Source organism: Vicia villosa, linkage group LG7 (assembly GCF_029867415.1).
Source record: "Vicia villosa cultivar HV-30 ecotype Madison, WI linkage group LG7, Vvil1.0, whole genome shotgun sequence".
Classification (NCBI taxonomy): Eukaryota; Viridiplantae; Streptophyta; class Magnoliopsida; order Fabales; family Fabaceae; genus Vicia; species Vicia villosa.
Genome location: NC_081186.1, coordinates 15,144,927 through 15,169,397, shown reverse-complemented (window position 1 = coordinate 15,169,397; position 24,471 = coordinate 15,144,927). Strand labels below are relative to the sequence as shown.

The 24,471-nt window shown below is 37.5% G+C and overlaps 1 long non-coding RNA gene across 2 annotated transcripts; it reads left to right on the top strand.

The window, feature by feature from the left end:
• The first annotated feature begins 4,156 nt into the window (after positions 1-4,156).
• On the top strand, positions 4,157-6,156 carry LOC131616979 (uncharacterized). 2 transcript variants are annotated; one of them, XR_009288367.1, is made up of 4 exons: positions 4,157-4,477; positions 4,559-5,179; positions 5,518-5,635; positions 5,909-6,156. It is a non-coding gene; the product is annotated as an uncharacterized LOC131616979 (long non-coding RNA). The 2 variants fall into 2 exon arrangements; XR_009288366.1 differs by having other exon boundaries at positions 5,518-6,156.
• Positions 6,157-24,471: the final 18,315 nt, after the last annotated feature.

Genomic DNA, 24,471 nt, shown 5'->3' with positions numbered 1-24,471 from the left:
CACTCAGGCGTTCATATTCACACAGCACACGTATACCGTCAAAACATACTTGATTAGCAAATATCATTTCACAAAATACATTTATGAAAAATCATTCAACCACCAACACACTCCTCTTTATCATAAAGCATACTCAAGGGTTCTCATAATACTTCAAACGACGCGTAGAAACGACCTACGGTTCAAAAGATACAACAAAACAAAGTTTGGAAAAACAAAATTTCACAAAGTCCGCTTGAGCTCCGCTCAGCGGACCCAGACAGGGAATCACCAAACAAAATTACAGAACCTCCGCTCAGCGGACCCAGACAGAGATTTCCTGCAAAAGAACCTCCGCTCAGCGGGTCCCCCTCCGCTCAGCGGACCTGCGTAAACCCAGAAAAACCAGTTCTGCAACAGACCGTCTCAGCCCCCTCTAAACCATTCAAAACCCATTTAAACCTTCATCCCAACACCAATACAACACAAACATGCTATATATACACCTAATCCATGATTATCATATGGTTGGATCATCACATATTATCTTTGACCTAAATTCCTTCATAAGCAAGAAAACATGGAGAAATGAAAAACAAACATGATCCATGGGAATATCTATCATCTTAGTACACATACACACTACAAAATCAAGTTTATATCTTCAAAACTCACAAAACACACAATTTGCCATTGTTGAACAAGCTTGGAAAAGAGGAAGAACAAGAACAAGCATACAAAACTACAAGAACCATACAATCAAGATAAACTATATTCATCCCCCTTACCTTGGTTGGATTCTTGGCTCTAGCTTGGTTTGGATTCTACAACTCTCTTCTTCTCTTTGTTTTTCTCTTCTTTCTCTTCTCTTCCCAAGTTCTCTTTCTTTCTTACTATCTCAAAATATCTCTTTTTCTCTCTTTATCAAAATATCTCTTTCTATTTCTCTACTTCTCATTTTCCCCCACTCAACTTTCATAAATTCTAATTTTGGCCCAAATGTCACTAAACATTAATTCTAACCAATTAACACCCAAAACATAATAATTACACACATAGAAAGTAATAAGTAAAATATTAACATAATTAATATTTACCGACTGACTCGACTCGAAAACGGTAAAATTAGGAAAATGTAGCAAACATCACAATTAATCAGAAAAACACATTTACGGGCGTTACACTTTACATCATGAAGCTAAGGAAGCCTTTCAACGCTTAGCTTCAAATAAAAGGATTTTCAAATACCTTGAGAAGAAAGTTTCCGATTCCGAAAAGGAAGTAGAAACTCTCAAGGAATCTGTGATTGAAAGTATCAAAGACACAAGAGAAGATGACAAGAGTCCTTGGTTTAGATGGGGAGGATGTGAGACTTGTCACATTTGGCAAAAAGAAGTTAAAACTATCAAAGCCAAATTAGACAAGGCTTCACAACAAAAAATTACATATGCTATTGATCGATCACATTTCAAAAATAGTATGATAAATCCATATCAGCGATACACTTATGTGATAAAAGATCAATCTAGCAAATGTAATGACCATTCAAACTCAAGATGTCTATATTGTTGCAAAAGGGGTCATACCATTAAAAAATGCCGCTTTAGGAGATTTTTGGTTCCCAAAGGCATTTTCAAATGGATTCCCAAGAGCAACCTTTGTTTCACTCACACACAAAGACCCAATGAAAATTGGGTACCTATTTCCCTTGTTTAAATTTGTAGGTGGAATGTCTTGAGCCATCCGAGAAAAGATGGTTTCTAGATAGCGGATGCTCAAGACATATGACGGGTTACTTATCTTTATTCTATGACTTTGTGGCTAAGAAGAAAGGATTTGTGACCTATGGTGATAACAACAAGGGTGCAATACTTGGTAAAGGTAGTGTAGGTAATCCCTCTTCTACAACTATCTCTGACGTCCTTCTAGTTGAGGGCCTTAAACACAATCTTATTAGCATCAGTCAATTGTGCGACAAAGGATACTCGGTATCGTTTTCAAAAGTAAGTTGCACAATTAGAAACGATGATAAGAAAGATGATGTGTTCAAAGGCCTGAGGGTAAACAATGTATACATGCTTGACCTAAATGAGGTATCTTTGACCGAGGCCAAATGTCTAGCAACTATGAGTGAAGACTCATGGCTTTGGCATAGACGTTTGGCTCACGTCAACTTTGATTTGCTTAATAAAATCGTCTCAAAAGACCTAGTAGTTGGCCTACTCAAAATTAAGTTCTCCAAAGATCACTTATGTGATGCGTGCCAAATGGGGAAGCAAACGAGGATCTCTTTTAAATCTAAAAACATTGTATCTACAAAGAGACCTCTTGAACTTCTTCATATGGACCTTTTTGGACCATCTAGAATAAAAAGTCTAGGTGGGAACTATTATGGGTTTGTCATAGTTGATGATTTTCTAGGTATTGTTGGACGGTTTTCTTAGCAAGCAAAAGTGACACCTTCTCTGCATTTGAGAAATTTGCCAAATTATTTCAAAATAAGTTGAACACTAGCATAGTATCCATCCTAAGTGATCATGGGGGTGAGTTTGAAAATCATCTTTTTGAAGAGTTTTGTGGAAATCATGGCATTAATCATAACTTCTCCGCACCACGAACTCCACAACAAAATGGAGTGGTGGAACGTAAAAACCGTGTTTTGGAAGAACTTGGGAGAACTATGATTAATGAACATGGGCTTCCAAAATATTTTTGGGCCGATGCCATAAATACGACTTGCTATGTTTTAAATAGGATCTTGATACGACCTATTCTAAACAAAACACCGTATGAACTCTTAAAAGGAAGAAAACTAAACATATCCCACTTTCACGTATTTGAATGTAAATGCTTTGTTTTAAATAATGGAAAGGAAAACCTTGGTAAATTTGATGCAAAAGCGGATGAGGGTATCTTTCTAGGATACGCTCAATCTAGTAAAGCTTATATAGTATACAACAAAAGGTTACATATTGTTGAAGTGTCCGTACATGTTTCTTTTGATGAGTCTTGTCCGAAAGTTGTCAGAAAAGGTAGTGTTCTAAATGGTGCAAGTATCTTAACTGAGAATATACTTAAGGATCTGGATGCTAAGCTTGAGATAGATAAAGATTGCCTCTCACCCGAGAATATTAAAGAGGAAGTGGATCAAGCACCCAAAGAGAAAGTGGAAGACAAACCAAGTGACAAAAGTGATCTTCCTCTTGAATGGAAATCTTCTAATGACCATCCTATGGAGAACATTCTAGGAGACATATGTCACACGCTCGCGAAAATGAACAGAGTCTCCACCAATATATTTATCCCATCGAGGGAAAGGAATATCAGAAAACCTAGAATAAAGAAAGGATAAGAAAAGGTCTTGCGACCAGAGATAAGGTACGGGAGTCGGTTACGCAAGGGGAAGGTACTAGCACCCCTCACGCCCATCGTACTCGATGGTATCCACCTATGTTTGTTGCTATCTAAAGGGTGTGTAAATCTATAGCGTAATGCTAAGGGAATGCATGCAAATGAAAGAAAAAGAAACACGGGGAAAAAAGGGTTTATAAATAATTGTGCTCGCTTAGGCCCCGCGACCTAATGCCTACGTATCCTTTTCAGAAATCAGAGCGCCGTAGTTCGGCTCAATATTTTTGTTTGTTTTTGTGTTTTTTAGTGGACAGAGTTACATTCGCAATCTAGCATCAGGATAGCAGCTCGTTGAGTGGAGTTTTATTCGTTACCAGTCTGCGATCGAAAGGAAGCAACATGTCCGTTTAAGAGAAAACTAATATTTTTTATGAACATTTTTATATGACAAAATATGTATTAAAGTCTAAAATGATAAGAGAAAAATTAGTATTTTTATTTACTAAAAGCAAATAGAAAAGAAATCTAATTAAACTTAAATTCTAGTAATTAACAAAATAGAAACAGGGGTGTAAATTGAATTATTGGTGTGAATAGCAATTCAGGCGCAGGCCCAGGTAATTGGCCCAAACAGATTATTGTAGTTGCAGGATTTTGCGTGTCAAAAAGAGCATGGGCCCAGAGGGGGGGTGTGATCCTGAAATATGGTGGTGAATTAGGGCGCAGGCCCACTCCAGATTGGCCCGGGATTGTTTATTTTTGTTTCAAAGTTATTATCATTTAGAATTAAAAAAAACAATTAATTAAACAGAAGAGAGAACGAGAATTGAGATTTGGGAATAGGGTTGTACCTGATTTGTGACTATTGAGTTTCCGCGTTCATCTTCCTCTCTTAACGAGTTCAGCGGCGTGGTGAGCTTCGCTCTCCTCTCCGATCCAAAAAATTACAGCGCTGCCGTGAACCTCCTTGCTTCAATCATCACCTCTCCGTCTCTCAATCCAACTCTCCATCTTGATTCAGCCTTAGACATGATTACGAACCCTAAGGCGAAGACCAGAGTTTAAGAGAAGGAAGTCCCGCGGTGAGATGAATACGATGACTCTCGTGAAGTAAACGCGACGAAGAAGGAGAGGACCTCAGTCTCAGGTAACTTCAATTCCTGCTCGTATTTGACTCTCTGCTTTTCCTTCTTCTCCCTTCTGTTTCTGAATTTCCGTGCGATTAAAGGCGTTATGCAGTGTTATTGAGATGAAGATTGATGCGTTTGTGAGGATGAGTTGATTCAAGGTTGTTGCGGTCAGAAGAGATGAAGATGATGAGAATTCATGGAGATTGGTGAAGATGATGAATCAAGAGAATGAAGATTGAGGATGAAGGGAAAGGGAGCAGAGAAGGTCGAGATGGGAGAGATTGTAGATAGTTCTTGAAGGTGTTTGAAGATGCTTATGAAGAATGGAGATTGAAGATAAAGGTGAGCTCAGAAGGGATGGAAGAGGATGATTGAAGATGATGATGGTTAGCAAGGTCAAGAAGATGGTTTTAGGAAGAGAAGGAAAATGGTGAAGTGAAGATTAGAGGAAGATGAATGTAGTGTGAAATTGGTGGAGAGAGTGATTTGATGAAGAGGATAAAAATGGTGGAGGAGAAGAAGTAGTGGAGATGAAGAATGGGAGTGAAGTGAAGATGGTGATGATGAATGGTTGCTGAGTTTCTAGGAAGAATGAATCGAAAGAGAGTGAGAAGTGAAGTGGAGTGTGGTTGAAGAGTGTGAAGATTGAATGGATCGAGAGAGCCAAATGATGAAGCAAGCTTTGATTTTATAGAAGTGGAGGAGATTGAATTTCTGAGGTAACTTCCTTTCTCTTCTTCTGTTAATCTGTTAGGAGTTATGTAACTGTTTTTTGGAGGTTGTTAGGGTAGTTAGAAATCTTTTATGAATCGGTTAGGATAGGTTAGAGATTTGTACTAGGTTGTTAGGATTAGTTACAAATTGTTTGGGGTTTGTTAATATTCTGTTATGAGGTTATAACTGACAGTTAGTATTTGGTCATTAGTTAGTTAATGCTAGTTAGTAGAAAAATCAGCTTTAGGGGTTAACTTAGTTATAGGATTGTTATTCTGTTGAGTTGAAACTTGTCTCTCTGATTTGAGATCTTTGCTGAACCGGTTTTCTCTGAATTTCTCAGGTACAAACTGATCTCTCAACTGATGGCAGATTGCTTTTCATGGTGATATCAGTTGTCATAATAAGCTGGGAGCTTTTTGATACCGTTCTGTGCCGAATCATCCGAATCAGTTTATCAGGTGGTGTTGAACCGTTTTTCTACTGCATAGCCTTAGTTTACAAATGTCGTATTTTTAGTCATGTGGATTCACTTGGTTTTAGACCTGAACATGGCATGTGCACGAATTTGACTTGCTTGAATCTTTTCCTTTTCTGTACTTTGGTTTGATTTGGTAGGCTTACTGTATGAACATGACAGGTTTGGACATGATTTTGTATGGTTTATTTGGTAATAATTATGTGGTTAGAGTGTTTATGTATGTATGATATGGGGCTGTTTTTCTTTTATGCAGGATATTAACAAATGGAGATGAGGACAGTGGCTACAGACTTGGTACAAAGAGTTTAGCATGAGGACTTATTGGCAAACAATGAAAATGGAGTGGAATTGTCAGGATTAATATAGGGATAGTTAGAGACTTAGGTTAACCTAGGCTAAAATATGTATTGTTGTAGCCTTTTTCAATGCAAGATGTAATGGACATGTTTCTTTTTTTGGATTTTGTAACGAACAACTTTTGGGTTTTAATGTGATCTTTGAAATGATTAATCTTGGATGCTGAATGGAATAGGAGTTGTAATGAACTTTTGAGATCAACCATTGTCTTTATGCACTTTAAATCCACCTTTATGTGTACTTCAACTCATCATTTTTAAATGTGTAACGATAAAAGTTTCATAAATTAACTGAGATAATCTTGAATTGATCACTTGGAGGGGATAGAGATAAAGAATACCATGCCATCATGTCTTGCAATCCGAACCTCAATTAATCAGAGAATAAACCAAAGTCGTCTCAATGAAGCTCTCATATAGAAATTTGTTAATTTGGTGAAGAAGTATCAAAACCCTAACCTCATCAACCATGGTTAGTAAAAGAAACAAACTTGCATCTCCTTTGAAGTAGAATAAACCCCAGCCCTTCAACGTCCTTGATCCTAATGCTAGATTTATTGATTAATAATGCATGTTGTTAGATGACCTAATATGTAAATGATTATAAGAACAATGAGCTAGTTATAAATAAAAATTGGATGGGCAAATTTTGGGGTGCAACAACATATCAAAAGGAGTAACAACACGGTCAAGGATAAGTAACTTTTGTTTCTATTATTCTTTCGTCTCTCAAATTGAGCCTAAAAACTCCAAATATGCATTAGTCGATGAGCATTGGTATTTAGCTATGCAAGAAGAGCTAAACCAATTTAAGAGAAATGAGGTTTGGGACCTTGTCCCTCCTCCGCGAGACCATCGAGTAATTGGCACTAAATGGGTGTTTAGGAACAAACTAGACGAAAACGGAATTATTACTCGCAACAAGGCTCGTCTTGTTGCTCAAGGGTATAGCCAAGAGGAAGGGATCGATTATGAGGAGACTTATGCTCCGGTTGCCCGACTCGAGGAAATACGCTTGTTAATTGCATTTGCATGTTCACAAAACTTTAAGCTATATCAAATGGATGTTAAGAGTGCTTTTCTAAATGGGTTTATTAATGAAGAGGTCTATGTATCTCAACCTCCCGGCTTTGAAAACGTTGATTATCCCGATTATGTTTATAAACTTAAGCGTGCCTTGTACGGTCTTAAACAAGTTCCAAGAGCTTGGTACGAGCGGCTTGGTAACTTTTTGATAAATCAAGGTTTCTCAAGAGGGAAGGTAGATACCACTCTATTCATTAAAAGACATGAGAAGCATTCTATATTGGTTCAAGTGTATGTTGATGATATTATTTTTGGGTCTACTAACATGAATCTTGTCAAGGAGTTTTCTAAGCTTATGCAGGGAGAATTTGAGATGAGCATGATGGGTGAACTAAACTACTTTCTTGGACTCCAAATCAAGAAACTAAAGGAAGGCACATTTATGAGTCAAACTAAGTATTGTCAAGAGCTTATCAAACGCTTTTACATGACAAAGTCAAAGGCTATTTGACACACCTATGCCTACAGCGGTAAATCTTGATCGGGATGAACATGGTAAACCGGTTGATGTAAAAAGGTATAGAGGTATGATCGGTTCCCTACTTTACCTTACCACTTCTCGTCCTGATATTATGTTTAGTGTTTGCATGTGTGAAAGATACCAATCATGTCCTAAGGAGTCTCACTTAAAGGCCGTTAAGCGCATACTTAGGTATCTTGTTGGTACAACTAAGTATGGCTTATGGTTCTCCAAAGGTAGTGATTGTTCTTTGGTTGGGTTCTCCAATTCCGACTTTTCCGGTTGCAAATTGGATAGGAAAAGCACTAGTGGTACATGTCACTTCTTCTCAAACTCCTTAGTGAGTTGGCATAGCAAGAAACAGGTTTCCGTTGCTTTGTCAACCGCCTAGGCGGAATATGTGGCGGCCGGTAATTGTTGTGCTCAAAGCTTATGGCTCAAGAAACAATTACTTGACTTTAATGTCAAGCTTGATTATATTCCCATCTTTTGTGACAACACAAGTGCTATAAATTTAACCAAAAATCCGATCTTGCACTCTCGCACTAAACACATAGAAATTCAACACCATTTTCTTATAGATCATGTGGAGAAAGGTGATGTAGTGTTTGAGCATGTTGATAGCAAAAATCAACTTGCCGATATCTTTACAAAACCACTAGCTACCAAGCCTTTCTTTCACATTCGTAGGGAACTTGGTGTCCTTGATATATCATATAGGTTACAACTATGAGTAGTTGCATATGCTCTATTTATTATCATTATTATCATCTGTGCTCTCATAAATGTGTTTAAGTGATTATTCAAGATAAATGTGAGGGCATATTTTTCTATCTCCCATGTGTAAAGGTAATATCGTTTCAACCTTAGACTCTTCTCATGACAATGCATCAACATGGTAAACTTGCTACTTGTTCATAAGTGTGTATGTTTTATGCTTATTTTGGTACTCTCATGCATACATTTATTGAATTTAACCAATTTTTGAAAAATGCCAAAAATAGGTCAACCTACCCTTTCTATGAGTCGACCTATCACAAGAAATTTTTTAAAATTTTGAAGCTAATGCGTCGACGCATGACCTGCATAGGTCGACGCGTCGGTCGCAGAATTTCAAAAATAGGTTAAATTTTAAAGGGGGCTAAAGGCAAAATCATTTCCTCCTCTTTCTCTCTGCGCCGTCGACCTCTCCATCTGCAAACCCTAAAATCTCCAACTCCCACTCACTCAAAATCCTCTTAATCATTCATCAATGGCTTCACATAAGTCCTCAAGGAAGAGAGCTCACAAGGGAGACTCCTCTTCTCAACAAAAACCGGAACCGGTAAATGCTCTCTCTAATTCCTTATGAACTTGTTGAATCCTACTCGTCTAACTTTAGCAAGAGGAAAGTTATTAAGCAATTCATGCTGTTCACTGGAACCCTGCGTAGACTTCATCTACAACAGGTAATTGATTTGCTAGAAGTTCAAAAATTGGTTGCTTTTCTAGAATTAAGTCATGATTATAATGAGGATTTGGTTCGGATATTCTATAATGGGATGGAAGGAACTTTCCATGGAAGTTTTTTCAATTTTCAGATGGGCACTACTACATATGCTATTACCGACAACACTTGGAAGCATGTCGGTCTGGTTCCGCTAAGTGATGATGTGGTAACTGTAACTGACACAAATGTGATGGCTCAGTTCGACTACAATGTTGCCTTGAACAATATGTTGAGGCGCCCCCATGCTGATCATATCGTTCGGAGCAATTTGTTTCCAAGAACTGCTACTACCGGGTTGCTAAACATAGTGGATAGAATTTTGCAGTGGATTGTGGCATGAATCATCCGCCCTAAGCAAGGTGGATACTCTCGTGTTGATCAACAAGAGGTATATCTGGTTTGGTTGATCAAGAGCATAATTCGAGTAAATTGGCCTCATTTCATTGCGAAGAGGATGTTTGAGTTGAAAGAATCTGGTAGAGGCACCGCACTTTGCTATGCCTCTTTCATTCAATGGGTACTGAACAAGGCAAATATTAGGGTTCAACATCTTCCCATGTTGTCCATTCCAATTTACCAAGAGTTCACCAAGAAAACTTTGAACATGATGGGATTCTTCTATAATCATGCCTCAGGATCCTACCGAGCTGTTCTAAGAGGAAACAATACGAACCTCAACAGAGGAAATAGTGATGATGAAGATGATATGGATATCGAAGAAGGTGAAGAGAATGAAGGTGAAGATGAAGATGAAAATGTGGGTGCTGGAAATGAAGGCTCAAATATTGCAAATCTGCTTGAGGCTATGCGCCTTCAACAAATTGAAAATCAAAATTTGATGAATAAGCGCCTTACTACTTTGACCTCCCGTGTCACTGAGCAAGGTGAACATTTTACGGCCTACTCCACCATTCAAGAGAAAAGGTACAACACACTTTATGGTATGATTAACACGCAAAGTAACCAGCTCTCCTCCTTCACAAATGCATTCATGCAACACTACCCATTTCCTCAAGTTCATGCTACTCAACCTCCACCTCCGGATCAAGAGAGAAATGATGATGATGATGCCTAGTGTCTCGTTTCATGCATGAATCATTTGCATAATCTATGAACAATTTAAGTGTTTTGTATTCTTTATTTTAATGTATTTTCTTAACAATTCTCACCCATGCTATGTGTTTGTGTAAGAATATTACATTGAGCTATGTGCTCATTGCGTGTTTGGTTATTTATGTTTTTGTTGCCTTCTTTATATTGTCTTTAAGTATCGTTTTATGTGAATGATTGCTTTTTGACTATGATTGCAAAAGGGTTTGTTTATGATCAATATTGAATGATATCATCCTCACCATATATGTATAATATTCCTTGTCTCTTTTTGATGTTGTCAAAGGGGGAGAAGGTATTAGATCATTATCCTATCCAATGCAACCAATATATGCACCAAGATAGGGGGAGCAAGCAGATAGGGGGAGCAAGCAATAAAAAGGCATTGTGACAACTTACGTAGTGCACTCGACAAAATTCCTAAGTTTTGCCATCATAAAAAAGGGAAAGTATGTGAGGGCAAAATGCGTATTTTCATGATGTCAAAATGTTGTGAACTCAACCAATGTATGTGGAAGCAATGAAATCAAGTGGATGCATTAAAGAAAGGCAATTTTGGCTAAATGTTGTCAACAGGTCGACACACCAGCACTACAGGTCGACCTATTGCTAAACTTGAGAAAAATTCCATGTCAAGGCAGAATGCGTCGATGCAAAGAAATATCGCGGTAAGCAAGAATCGCCACCGACTTTTATTTTATCCAATTTATAGAAAGGCTAAAATAACAGAAAAAGACCTTTTAAAAGATTTTGAGTTCGGGGGGTAAGTTATACAAAGGGAAGGTTTAAAGCACCCTTTGTATCCATGGTTATCCATGGGCTCTTAATTGCTTAGCTCACTTTTTGTTTTCAAAAATGTTGAAGTGAATAAAAAAAAGAAATTGAATAAGGACTTTAGCTTGTAAAATAAACGTAGCCTTTTTGAAGGTTTTTGAAAAAAGGAAAGTTCGAATTTAAACCAGAGTAAGCAATTTAGAAGCAATTACCCTAAAATTATAAAAATGTTCTTTTAGCCTTTCAGGGCTACCCATACTGTCATACCCTAATTTTGACCCCCCCCCCTGAGATGTCACATCTCCAGACTTTTCATCAAATTCAAAACAAATGCTCAGAGCAGTCACTTAGTCATCTGGCACTTAATCGAGGATGTTCAAGGATAAAAGAGCACAGGCAAAGAATCAATCAATAAACGGATTAGTCCCCAATACAGTCATAGGACTCAAAATCTTTATTCTATACACCTATGATTGATTAGACACCAATCATCTGGGCTCAGGTTTGCTTAGTTCACCAATCTAGGGTTTTGAGCCCATCAAGGACTGCAATCAGGGACCACATTTGGGAAACCCTAAAAAGCTCCAGGGCATCACTCAAAGTATTCAATCATCTTCAAATGATCCATATGACAATATTCATAGGGCATTACACTTCAATTCAAGATCTACAGTCATCAATTTCATCTGGTCGACAATTAGGGTTTCAGACCTAATTCACTTGCACAGGTGACTTTTAATCAGGACATGGATCCACCACTTAAAACATGGCTCAAGAACCTCTATTACTTCAATATAATCCATTCATATAATCCATTTGAGGAGGAGAGCTTGATTCAACACAAAAGTCTAAGATTTCACTTCATCAAGGAAAAGTCGACTGTACAAGATCACCTTTGACTTTTGGGATTTTTGGTCAAACCATGACTTTTGAGGGTCAATATCATCAACATATGATTATTGAAGTCATTTGACCAAAGAAAATCAAGAAAATTCATCAAGAATAAAAAATTCAAAGATTGACTTTTTATACTTAGAAATTTTTCTAAGTGTTTAAAGGTCTTTTTTTCAAAACTTTGGAAGGGAATATCTCAAAATTTCAAGTACAAACTGAAATAAACTTCCAACATCAAAGCTGAATATTTTGATCCAATGAACAACTTTGTCACATATGATTTTTTGGCTAGAAATCAACCATTGAAGAGATATGGAGCTTCAAAGTTGCTTCCTTCATAAAATTAGCAAAAAACCCTAGTTTTCTTCAAACTTTAAGCCCATTTTTCACAAATTTCCCAAATGATTTTGAAGAAACTCCAAACTAATGAATTGAATTACATGTTAAGGGCTTTCCAAATTGTGCTCAACCTTCTCCAAATTCATTTTGAGCTAGGAGTTATGATGATTCAAAGTTGGGCTCATGAAGAGAAATTATAGGTCATGACCAAATTGGAATACTTGCAAACTTTGTACCAATGCCTATACCATTTGATTCATCCTTGTCCATGATATATCAGAAGAGATTTAGAGGAATCAAATGCATTATTTCATCATTTTTGGCCAAGTTGCAAGAATTCAATGCCATGTGATTAAGTAATCATTACCAAATTGGAATCTTGATGTATCACCAAGGAATCTTCCCCCAAGCCAATTAGAGTTCACTTCTGCAATAGAATTGTCCGCTAAGATCACACAAAATCGATGGCTAAGGGATTGATCAAATGGAATCAAAATTGCCATCATTGCATATGTGATATTTTCAAAGTTTCTTCATAGCTAAGAAACTAAGTTAACCTCATTAAGCAAGCTTACTATCTTCAATTGCTCTGAGCCTTTTGCCTATAAATACAAGGGCATACTTCAATATCAAGACACACCAAAGCAACTCTACTTCTTTCTTTCTCTTTCTCTCCCTCATGCTTATGGTTTTCAAAAGTTCTTTGGCAAGAAGAATCGATTTCTTCAAACCAGAGCTCTTCTTTTGAAAGTAAGCATTCTAACATCTCAAGGGGGTTCATTAGAAGTGATCCAAGCAACTGGATCATTTCTATAAGTGGAGGAGCCCCATAGTTACTTCCATTTTGAAGCTCGAGCAGTTGGAGGTCTGTAGCACAATTCAGGCGGTGTCAAGCAAGTCCAAGCATCCAAACAGGTTCCTTAGGGTGTGGTGAAGCTATTCAGATGGTCGCAGCTCATCTGTAACTTCAGAATCCTCAACCTCCATGTTCACTTGAAGCTCAAATTGAAGGAGTCGAGCAGGACAATTCTGAAGCATTCAAGTTACAATAAGCATTCAGTTAACATCACTGAGTCCCCAGGAAGCTTTTAGGATCATTCAGCCATAGCCAGAAGTTCTCCACCATAGCCATCGACCTCCATTTTCAGAGGTATTTTTTCAAACTCTAACACTCATATTTAAGTACTCTTCTTGATATATCTCGATACCAGTTTGTTCAGCATCATCAGAGGATTAAAAACCCTCTATCATCATTCATTTATTCATCTTGTTCATCATTTAATTTTAAAATTAGGATTTATGTGTTCTTCGTGTTCATACTGAAATTCGTTAGTTACACTTAGAATAAATGAATTTTGGACCCATGATCATGTTCCTCGTCCAAAAACGAGCAAAATTGATGTTTACATCATACCATTTGGTTGAGAAACTAGAGAGTTAGAAATTTAAATTCTCACGAGCTCAAGGAAGAAGATGACTATGGTGGCGCGCAAATTTGAATCTCCTGGGCATTTTTAAAATAAAACTAATTCAGTGTGGTTATATTGCAAACTGAGCGCGTAGCTCAGTTGGTCACGTTTTGTTAAGTGGTTATCAAGGGCGTGGGTTCGAGCCTTGCTAGGACCAAAACCAATTTTTTACCACTTTTCTTCTCTAATTTCTTCATAACTTAAACCATTTAATTCACCTATCAAATTAATTCATTTTAACTTCATTTTTCACACACTTGTCAATTAATATATCTATTTTATGAAACAATCAAAAAATCACAAAAATATTATTTATTTCATGTATTTTTATTAGGTTTAAAATGGTGTGTTTTAAAGTGTTTTCTTAATACTTCAAATATATGTTTTCCTTTGTTTTTAACCTAATTATTGTATGAATAATTTTGTGATAAAACCCTAAGCCATTTAGGTCTTAATTAGGTATAGATTTCATCTTTACTTTAATTAAGTTGACTTTTGTCAAAATTCAAGACTATCTTCAATCTCCGATCAAACAGACGATCCAGGTTTTCAGACAACAAAACCTTGTATCTCCTCAACTGTTTTTCATAAACAGTAAATCATTTTCAATGGGCCTCTAATAGAGTGTAAGTCCCAGCACCTTTTTCTTTTCTTAGTTTGTTTTCAAAAACTGTATTTACAAAATCTTCTTTCTGTTTTCAAAACATTCTTCTGGTATTTGAAGGGCATTATTCCCGGTGAAACTCTTCAGATACCTATGTGACCTATGTCCATCTTCACTTCTTCTGTTTTCAAAAACCTTTAACTGTTTATCGTAAATATTCAATTGTTATCAATAAAACGACAAAATTGCTGGTGAGGCTTTGTATATACTTCTTCAAAGGCCTCCACTCCATCCAGGTTAGGCTTTATAGCTTTCAATTTACAGTCTTTATTTAAATTACTGTCAAATATAAACTGTTTATATACTGTTTAGAACTACGTCTGAGTGCAACCTTAGGACAGTTAAACTATATATATATATATATATATATATATATATATATATATATATATATTATAGGAATATGGCCTAGGATTTAGAATGTCTTCCCGGTGAAGGCTCTTTCCTAATTAGAGATCTTTAGTTCAAACCCTCAAGATGAATTATTCCTGGTGAAACATCTTGAAAAAAGCCTTAGAACCCAAAATAGGACACATCCACCCAAGAGGAATTATTCCCGGTGAAACCTCTTACCCATTTGCTTAGAGCCAAAATAAGTTCAAAACCACATAGCTTTCTCTTGTGCTATAACAAGGACCCTCGATGACCCTCGATTAGCCTCCTCTTGGGCTCTGTACAAGGACCCACAGGCTTCTTAAAAGCATTCCCAGCTTCCTCTTGAGCTTATATACAAGGACCCATCAGGTTTCTTATAAACATAGGAACAGGTCTTTAGTCACCTTTTAGTCTACCCTGGTGAGTTTCTTCTATTCTTAAAACCAGACTTTAAACAAGCTAAGAATGTCTCAATCTCATATTGAGTTCACCTTTTGGAATGAGAGACATGGACAGTCTCTGTCACCTTTATCCTCCAATCTTCAACATAATTTTCCTTAGCAGAGTCTAGGTTCCATGTCTGTCTATCCTCAGTCAGTGTCAACCTTAATCTTGGAAAGGGTTAGCTTCCAAAAATTAAACTTTCAAAAGATAACCTCACCAGCTGAGTCAAAACCCCTGGAAAGGGTTAGCCTCCAAAATCAGTCCTCTAAAGTCATAATTCCCTGGAAAGGGTTATCTTCCAAAATTAAGCTTTTAAAAGACAAATTCCCCAATAGAGTCTACTTTAGGTCAACCATTCAAAAAGTCACCTGTAGAGTCAATCTTAAAACCTGGGTCTTTCATTCATCATTTCCTGTTTAACAAAAGCACAATCCTCAACAGAGTCCAAATCCCCTCTGAGTCAAAGATCCCACACTGGTGGATCTTTCCCTTTTTTTTAAGAGTCAGCCTCAACCTTGGGCTTTGTATAAGGCACATACTCCTTTAAAAGTCAAGACCCTGTTCATAGGAATTCCCCTATCCAGAGTCCGCCACAACCTTGGGCTTTGTACAAGGCATAAAATAGTGTCTCCCCTAGAGAGTCAGCCACAACCTTCGGCTTCATACAAGGAAGAAAATAAATAATATATTCCCCAATAAAGAGTCAGCCACATTTCTGGGCTTTGTACAGAACACCAAATAAGACCCATCAAATAAACACTCTCCAACTAGAGTCAGCCTCAATTCTGGGTTTTGTACAGAACACAAATTTCTTCAGTTAATTCCCAGTAAAGTCATTTTCTAGAGTCAATAAAATCAATCAAAAGCCTCAAGCTTGGTGTCATACCCTAATTTTTGACCCCCCTGAGATGACATATCTTCAGGATTTTCATTAGGTCAAAGCAAGTACCCAGAGCAGTCACTTCTTCATTTGGCATTTAATCAAGGATGTTCAAAGACAAGAAAACTCAGGCAAAGGATCAATCAGTAGAAGGATTAGTCTCTAACATAATCATAGGACTCAAGAGCTTCATTTTTTCACCTATGATTGATTAGACACCCAGTCCTCTGAGTACAGATTTACTCAGGTCACCAGACTAGGATTTTTGAGCCTATCAAGGACTGAAATCAGGGATCACCTTTGGGAAACCCTAAAAAGCTCCAGGACATCTATTAAAGACATAAATCATCTTCAAATGATCCATACAATAAGATCCACTGGACATCACACCTCAATTCAAGATCCACAGTCACCAATTTCATCTGGTCGACAATTAGGGTTTTTAACCTAATTCATCTGGATAGTTGACTTTTAATCAGGGCATGGATCCAAAACTCAATACATGATTCAAGAACCTCTACTACCTCAATATAACCCATTTACATCACTCATTTGAGGAGAAGATCTTGATTCTACACAAAAGTCCAAAATCTCACCTTATTTGGAAAAAGTCAACTGTATGGGATCACCTTTGACTTTTAAGATTTTTGGTCAAACCATGACTTTCAAGGATCAATATCATCAATATATGGATATTGAAGTCATTTGACCAAAGAAATTCAAGAAGAATCTTCAAGGAGCAAAAAGTCGGGAATTAGGGTTTTTGAGGGCATTGTGGGAACTCAAAATATCACCTACACAACTCAAAAAACTTCCAACATGAAAGTTGTAGATCTTTCAAAATAAAACAATATCTTACAATGGAAGTTTTTTCAAAAGATCAACCATTTAAGAGTTTTGGAATTTTGAAGCTTTAGGTTATAAAAACTTAGAAATTTTTCTAAGTGTTTTAACCTAGTTTTCTTCCAACTTTGGCCTCATTTTTCACAAATTTGCCAAAGGATTCTGAAGAAACTCCAAACTAATGATTTGAAGTAGATGTTTAGGGCTTTCCAAATTGTGTTCAACCTTCTCCAAATTCATTTTGAGCTAAGAGTTATGCTTGTTCAAAGTTGGCCTCATGAAGTGAAATTATAGGTCATGTACAATTTGAAACTTTGCAATTTTGTGCATTTTGCTTCACTAAGTGATGCTACACGACCTCTAATACATCTGCAAGCATGCCATACATCAATTTCCATCATTGCATAAGGATTGGAGAATATTCCCAAAAACAAAGACATGTGATTATGTAATCATTACATTTGAGAATTTATGGCAAATTGATGAATCACCAAAGGAATCTCTTCCCAACCAATTGGAGCTCATTTCTGTCTCAAATTTGTCCCCTAAGATCAAGCAAAACCGATGGCTAGGGAATGGTATCAAAGAACTCATCATTGCACTTGGGATATTCTTTGAATTCCTTCATGCTTAAGAAACCAAACTTCTTTCACTAAGCAAGCTCACTCTCTCAATCAGTACTGAACCATTTGCCTATAAATAGAGGGCTCTTTCTCATTCAGAAAACACACCAAAGAAACCATATTCCTTGCTTTCTCTTTCTCTTCTCATGCTTATGGTTTTTCAAAGTTCTTTGGCAAGAAGAATCGTTTTCTTCAAACCAGAGCTTATCTTTGGAAAGTAAGCATTCTAACATCTCAAAGGGGTTCATTTGAGGTGATCCAAGCACCTGGATCACTTCTGTAAGTGGAGGAACGCCATTGTTGCTCTCACTTTGGAGCTGTTGCAGTTGGAGGTCCATAGAGCAATTCAGAAGGTTTCCAACAAAGCCAAGCATCCAGGCACGTTCCTCTGGTCATAGTGAAGCTGTTCAGATGGCTGCAACTCGTCTGTAACTCAAGAATCATCACTCTCCATGTCCACTTGAAGCTCAAATCGAGGGAGGTCCATAGAGCAATTCAGGAGAATTGAAGTTACAACAAGCATTCAGTTAGCATCACTGAGTCCCAAGGAAGCTTTTGGGATCATTCATACAAGCTCAGGTGCTCTCTACCATCCTCACGACCTCTATTTTCAGAGGTAAGTTTCTGAACTCCACCTCTTTAATTTAAGCACTCTTTGTGATAAAGCTCGATTCTATCTTGTTCAGCATCATCAGAGGATTGAAAACCCTCTATCATCATTCATTTATCTTTAAGTATAGCCATTTAATTTGATTTTTAAATTTTAGGGTTCTTCACGTTTTCTGGTAAATTAGTTAGATATAGTTAATATAAATTTATGTTAGTTACATATTCAAAATCGTGAGTGAATTTAGAGCAAGTTTCATGTTTACACCTTGGCCATTGGTTGAGATTTGAGAGAATTAGAATTTCAAAAATGTTGGAGCTTGAGGTTGAAGACGAAGATGGAGGGTGGCGCCATTTTCAAATCTGAGGGCCAAGTTTATTTTATTTTGAATGATTTGTGTTTTACAAACGAATTCATCGTTTGCCCTAGTGGCCTCACATGCGCTCTTAGTCTCCTCATGCCCAAGGTCTGGGGTTCGAATCCCCCTCGCCTCAGACCTTTTGATTTTATTTTCTTTTTTGCTTCTATACACTTGAACAATATATGAATTGCAATGAAGCCAGCTTACTATCACCACACGCGCGCTGGCTCAGTGGTGTTGGTTTTGGGTGTGTGACCTAAAAGGCGTGTGTTCAAACCTTGGAGGAGACAAAATCATTTTTTTTTACCACTAATTTCCTTCATTTTTTCTCACAACTTCACACAATTAATTCACCTATCAAATTAAATCATTTTCACTTCATTTTTCACACACTTGTTATTTAATATACCTATTTTATGAATAATCAAAAAAATCATAAAAATATTATTTATTTCATGTATTTTAATTAGGTTTAAAATAGTATGTTTTAAATGTTTTCTTAAATACTTTAAAATATATATTTTCATTTTGTTTTAACCTAATTACTTTGTGAATAATTTTATGATAAAACCCTAATTATTTAGGTCTTAATTAGGTATAGATTTCATCTTTGCCTTAATTAAGTTGACTTTTGTCAATATTCAAAACTGTTTTCAATCTCTGATTAAACAGGTGATTAAGGTTTTCAAACAACAAAACCTTATATCATTTCAATCTTTTTTCCAACTGTTTCTCATAACAGTGAATCATTTTCAAGTGGGCCTCTAATAGAGTGTAAGTCCCAACACCTTTTTCTTTTCATAGTTTGTTTTCAAAAACTGTATTTTCAAAATCTTCTTTCTGTTTTCAAAACATTCTTCTGGTATTTGAAGGGCATTATTCCCGGTGAAACTCTTCAGATACCTATGTGACCTTTGTCCATCTTCACTTCTTCTGTTTTCAAAAACCATTAACTGTTTATCATATATATTCAACTGTTATCCATCAATTGCTGGTAAGGCTTTGTACATACTTCTTCAAAGGCCTCCACTCCATCCAGGTTAGGCTTTACAAGCTTTCAATTTACAGTCTTTGTTTAAATTAATGTCAAATATAAACTGTGCATATATTTGTTTAGAACTACGTCTGAGTGTAAACCCTAGGACAGTTAAACTATATATATATTATAAGAATATGACCTAGGATTGAGAATGTCTTCCCGGTGAAGGCTCTTTCCTAATTAGAGATCTGTAGTTCAAACCCCCAAGATGAATTATTCCCGGTGAAACATCTTGGCAAAAACCTTAGAATCCAAAAAAATAGGACACATCCACCCAAGAGGAATTATTCCCGGTGAAACCTCTTACCCATTTGCTTAAAGCCAAAATAAGTTCAAAACCACATAGCTTTCTCTTGTGCTATAACAAGGACCCTCGATGACCCTCGATTAGCCTCCTCTTGGGCTTTGTACAAGGACCCACAGGCTTCTTAAAAGCATTTCCAGCTTCCTCTTGAGCTTGTATACAAGGACCCACCAGGTTTCTTATAAACATAGGAACAGGTCTTTAGTCACCTTTTAACATACCCTGGTGAGTTTCTTCCAATTTAAACCAGACTTTAAACAAGCTAAGTTTGTCTCAATTTTACATTGAGTACACCTTTTGGAATGAGAGACATGGACAGTCTTTGTCACCCTTATCTTCATCAATCTTCCTTAGCAGAGTCTAGGATCCATGTTTGCTTATCCTCAGCAAGTGTCAGCCTTCATCTTGGGCTTTAAACAAGAAGTCTCCACTAGATAATCTTTCTGCCTTTCATTTTAATAAAAACCCCTGGAAAGGGTTAGCCTCCACACATTCTTTCATTTTAACAAAAACCCCTGGAAAGGGTTAGCCTCCAAAATCACTCCTTCAAAAAAGACTCATTTCTCTTAGGAGATAATTTCTCCAAAAGAGTCAAAACCCCTGGAAAGGGTCAGCCTCCAAAAAACATGACAAAAATCAGTCTTTTAACAGACAATTTTACCAGCTGAGTCAAAATCCCTGGAAAGGGTTAGCTTCCAAAAATCAGTCTTTTAATAAATAAATCCTTCAATAGAGTCAAAATCCAACAAAAACAGTTAGCCTCAACCTTGGGCTTCATACAAGGCACCAAAACAATAAAACTCCCTGTTAATAGTCAGCCTCAACCTTGGGCATTGTACAAGGCAGATAATAGAGTCTCCCCAGTGAGTCTTTCATTGTTCAGTAGCCACAACCTTGGGCTTTGTACAAGGTAGATAAACCATATTTCATGTGTCAAAGATTCCTAACATCTAGGATCTTTTCCCATAGAGTCATCCATACTCAGTTTATTTAATAGTCCGCCACAACCTTGGGCTTTGTACAAGGCAGAAAATAATATTTCCCCTAGTTAGAGTCAGCCTCAATTCTGGGCTTTGTACAGAACACCAAATAAAACCCATCAAAATAGACACTCCCCAAGTAGAGTCAGCCTCAATTCTGGGCTTTGTACAGAACATAAAAATCCCTTGTAAATTAATCCCCAGTGGAGTTTTCTCCTAGAGTCATAATCATAATCAATCAATCAAAAAGCCTCAAGCTTGGGCCTCATACAAGCCAGTTAAAAATCAAATCTTTTATACAGTAGATATACATAGCTTATCTCTATAGAGAGATCTTTCCTCTATCTCACAACATTCAAACAAACAAACATTACATTTCATTTTAATCAAGTCTCCCATTTAGGATTTTGAAAGGCATGAGCTGGCAGTAAAACCCAGACATGTGGTAACTTTCCCTAATTTGGATGAGCATCTTTCTTTCATTTAAGAGGCATTTGACTGGTATACTTGCACATACACAAGTAAGGTTCCCCTCTTGAATGAAATGAATTCAGTTATTCTGTCACTCTTTTAATGTTTGTGGTGGAATAGTAGAAATACCTCTCTGTAAAGATAACTTCATGTCTCTTTACTGTAAACAGAGATTTAATTCAAGCTTCAACCTTGAGCTTCAATCAAGGCACCCCAAAAATAATTAATTTCCCTAATTAGTTCCCCGAACTACATTAAGCTCTGACTTCCATTAGGGATATGTAGGCATGAGGTTCACAAGGAATCTCAGCGAGCTAATAAAATACCAAAAATAGTCAGTCTGTCTGTCTTTCTTTTATTCAATTCAATTCCTTCTCCTAATACAAAGGAGAAACTTTCCCAATAATCATTAGCAGCACAAACACATTTAGACACAGAGAAGGTTCCTGTAGAGTACTACAGATATGTAGGGTGTTTAAACACTTCCCTATGTATAACCGACCCCCCGGACTCCAGAATTTCTAGTCTAGGTGAAATCCCCACACTTAGCAAACTCTTAGGGTTTAGTTGAGATCTTTTTTTCCCTTTCCTACTCGTAGGACAATAAGAAAGTTCGTGTGATATCGTAGGAAGAACTGAAATAAAATTCATCCCACCACGGGCGCATTCTCCTTCCAAATTTCGCTTGAAGGGTCTAGCGTGCCGTCCTCCCAAGTGAAACGGGGAGGTAAAAAAAACGACACCACACTTGGGCCTCAAACAAGCCAGCTAAAAATCAAATATTTCAAACAGTAGATAGACATAACTTATCTCTATAGAGAGATATTTCTCCTATCTCACCACATTCAAACAAACAAACATTTCAACTTCAATTTCAATTTCAAACATTCTCCCATTTAGGACTTTGAAAGGCATGCTCTGAGGAAAACAAACCCAGACTTGTACACTTTCCCTAATTTGGATGAGAATCCTTCTTTCATTCAAGAGACACGTGATTGGCATAATTGCAAACATACAAGTAAGGTCCCTCTCTTAATGAAATGAATTCAACTTTTCTATCACTCTTTTAAATGTTTGTGGTGGAATAGTAGAAATACCTCTCTGTAAAAATGACTTCATGTCTCTGTACTGTAAACAGAGATTTAATTCAAGCTTCAACCTTGAGCTTCAAGCAAGGCACCAAAAACAATTAATTTCCCTAATTAGTTCTCCGAACTACAAAAAGCTCTGACTTCCATTAGGGATATGTAGGCATGAGGTTCACAAGGAATCTCAGCGAGCTAATAAAAAACCAAAAATAGTCAGTCAGTCTGTCTTCTTTTTAATTCAATTCAATTCCTTCTCCTAACACAAAGGAGAAAGTTTCCCAATCAATAAGCAACAAACACAAACACATAGACACAGAGAAGGTTCCCGTAGAGTACTACGGATATGTAGGGTGCTTAAAACCTTCCCTATGTATAAACGACCTCCCAGACTCCAGAATTTCTAGTCTAGGTGAATCCCCACACTTAGCAAACTCCTAGGGTTTATATGAGATCTTTTTCCCCTTTCCTCCTCGTAGGATAATTAAAAAGTTCATGTGTTATCGTAGGAAGAACTGAAACAAAATTCATCCCGCCACGGCCGCATTCTCCTTCCAAATTCCGCGTGAAGGGTCTAGCGTGTTGTCCTTCGGGTTTGAGTTTGTCCAATACCATCTTGGGCAGCACAGTCAGGGATGAACCATTGTCAACTAGTACATGGGCCAGAGTGGTGCCCCCACATTTAATGGAGATGTGCAGAGCCTTATTATGATTCTTTCCACTGGGACTCAGATTAGCATCAGAAAACCCAAGGTAATTGTCTGTCGTCAGATTTACAATACAATTCTCAAGTTGAGTGACAGAAATCTCTTGTGGCACATGGGCAGCCTCTAGAAACTTCATCATGACTTTGGCATGAGTCTTGGAGCAACTTAGGAGTGACAGCATAGAGATCTTGGAAGGAGTATGCCCCATCTGTTCAACAATGTCATAATCACTCTTGCAGATGATCTTCAAGAACTCATTTGCCTCTTCAGGAGATGGATTTTCAGTAACAGTCTCAACTGGTGTCTGGACGGATTCAAGCAACGGCCCTTTACCTTGGGTGTCAGAGTTCTGATTAGGAATAGGGGTATCAGCAGGTGCAGCAGTGTTTGGAGAGATTTCTGGAGAAAACACTCTTCCGCTTCTTGTTACTTTACTAGTTTCGGCAATATTACCCACATCAGGATTAGTGTCTTCAACAACCTTATCAGCTACAAGTTCTTGTTTAACTCCCTAAATATAGACCTCGGCACCATAGTTCCAAGGGATCGCCTTATCAGAAGAATACGGAATTGGACCAGGCTTAGTGATGATCACAGGAGCCACACGGGGTTCAGCAGAAATCTTGAAGGGAGCCTTAGTAGGGATCTTCAACGGAGCTTTGGAAATTACCGACACGTCTTCAATCTTCAGGCCACGGGAGAAACCTTCGCACAAATTCTCTACAGAAGGAATCTTTTCGAACATGATAGTGCGACGATCCATCCAGCCTTGAATTCCTCTTTTCAGATTCTCACAACCATTGGGTTGGGATGCACAATAATAACAACCTGGGTCGCAACCTAGAAATAAACCGGCTTGCAGCAGCTTTCTCTTGATGACTAGGAGTGGAGTTGACAGATCTCTCACATCATAGACATAGACCGTGTCCATGATAGCATTGATAGTTTTGTCATGATTTGGCATAGGAGCAGTGATGACGTTAGGAGTCTCTGGAGCGTCGAACTCGATTTCACCAGCTTCTATCATGTCTTGGACTTTGTTTCTCAGGGCCCAACAATTGTCTGCATGGTGTCCAAGAGCATTGGAATGATAAGCACATGTAACCTTAGGATCATAAGTTGGATTTGCAGTGTTGACAATCTTTGGAGGATCATAAGTTGGATCATAAGTTAGTGTACTCATGAACATGTCCACCAATTCTCTGTCAGCTAAGGGAGGTTGAACTCTTCCAGCTAGATCTCTCCACTTTTGAGCATACTCTTTGAAACTTTCCTTCGATCCCATAGACATGCTTTGCAATTGCATGCGAGTTGGTGCAAGGTCAGCATTGTATTGATATTGCTTGTAGAAAGCAGCAGCCAGGTCTTCCCAAGTGCGAATGTTGGCACTCTCCAGCTGATAGTACCATTCCAATTGAGTCCCAGACAAACTCTCTTGGAAGAAATGAATCCACAG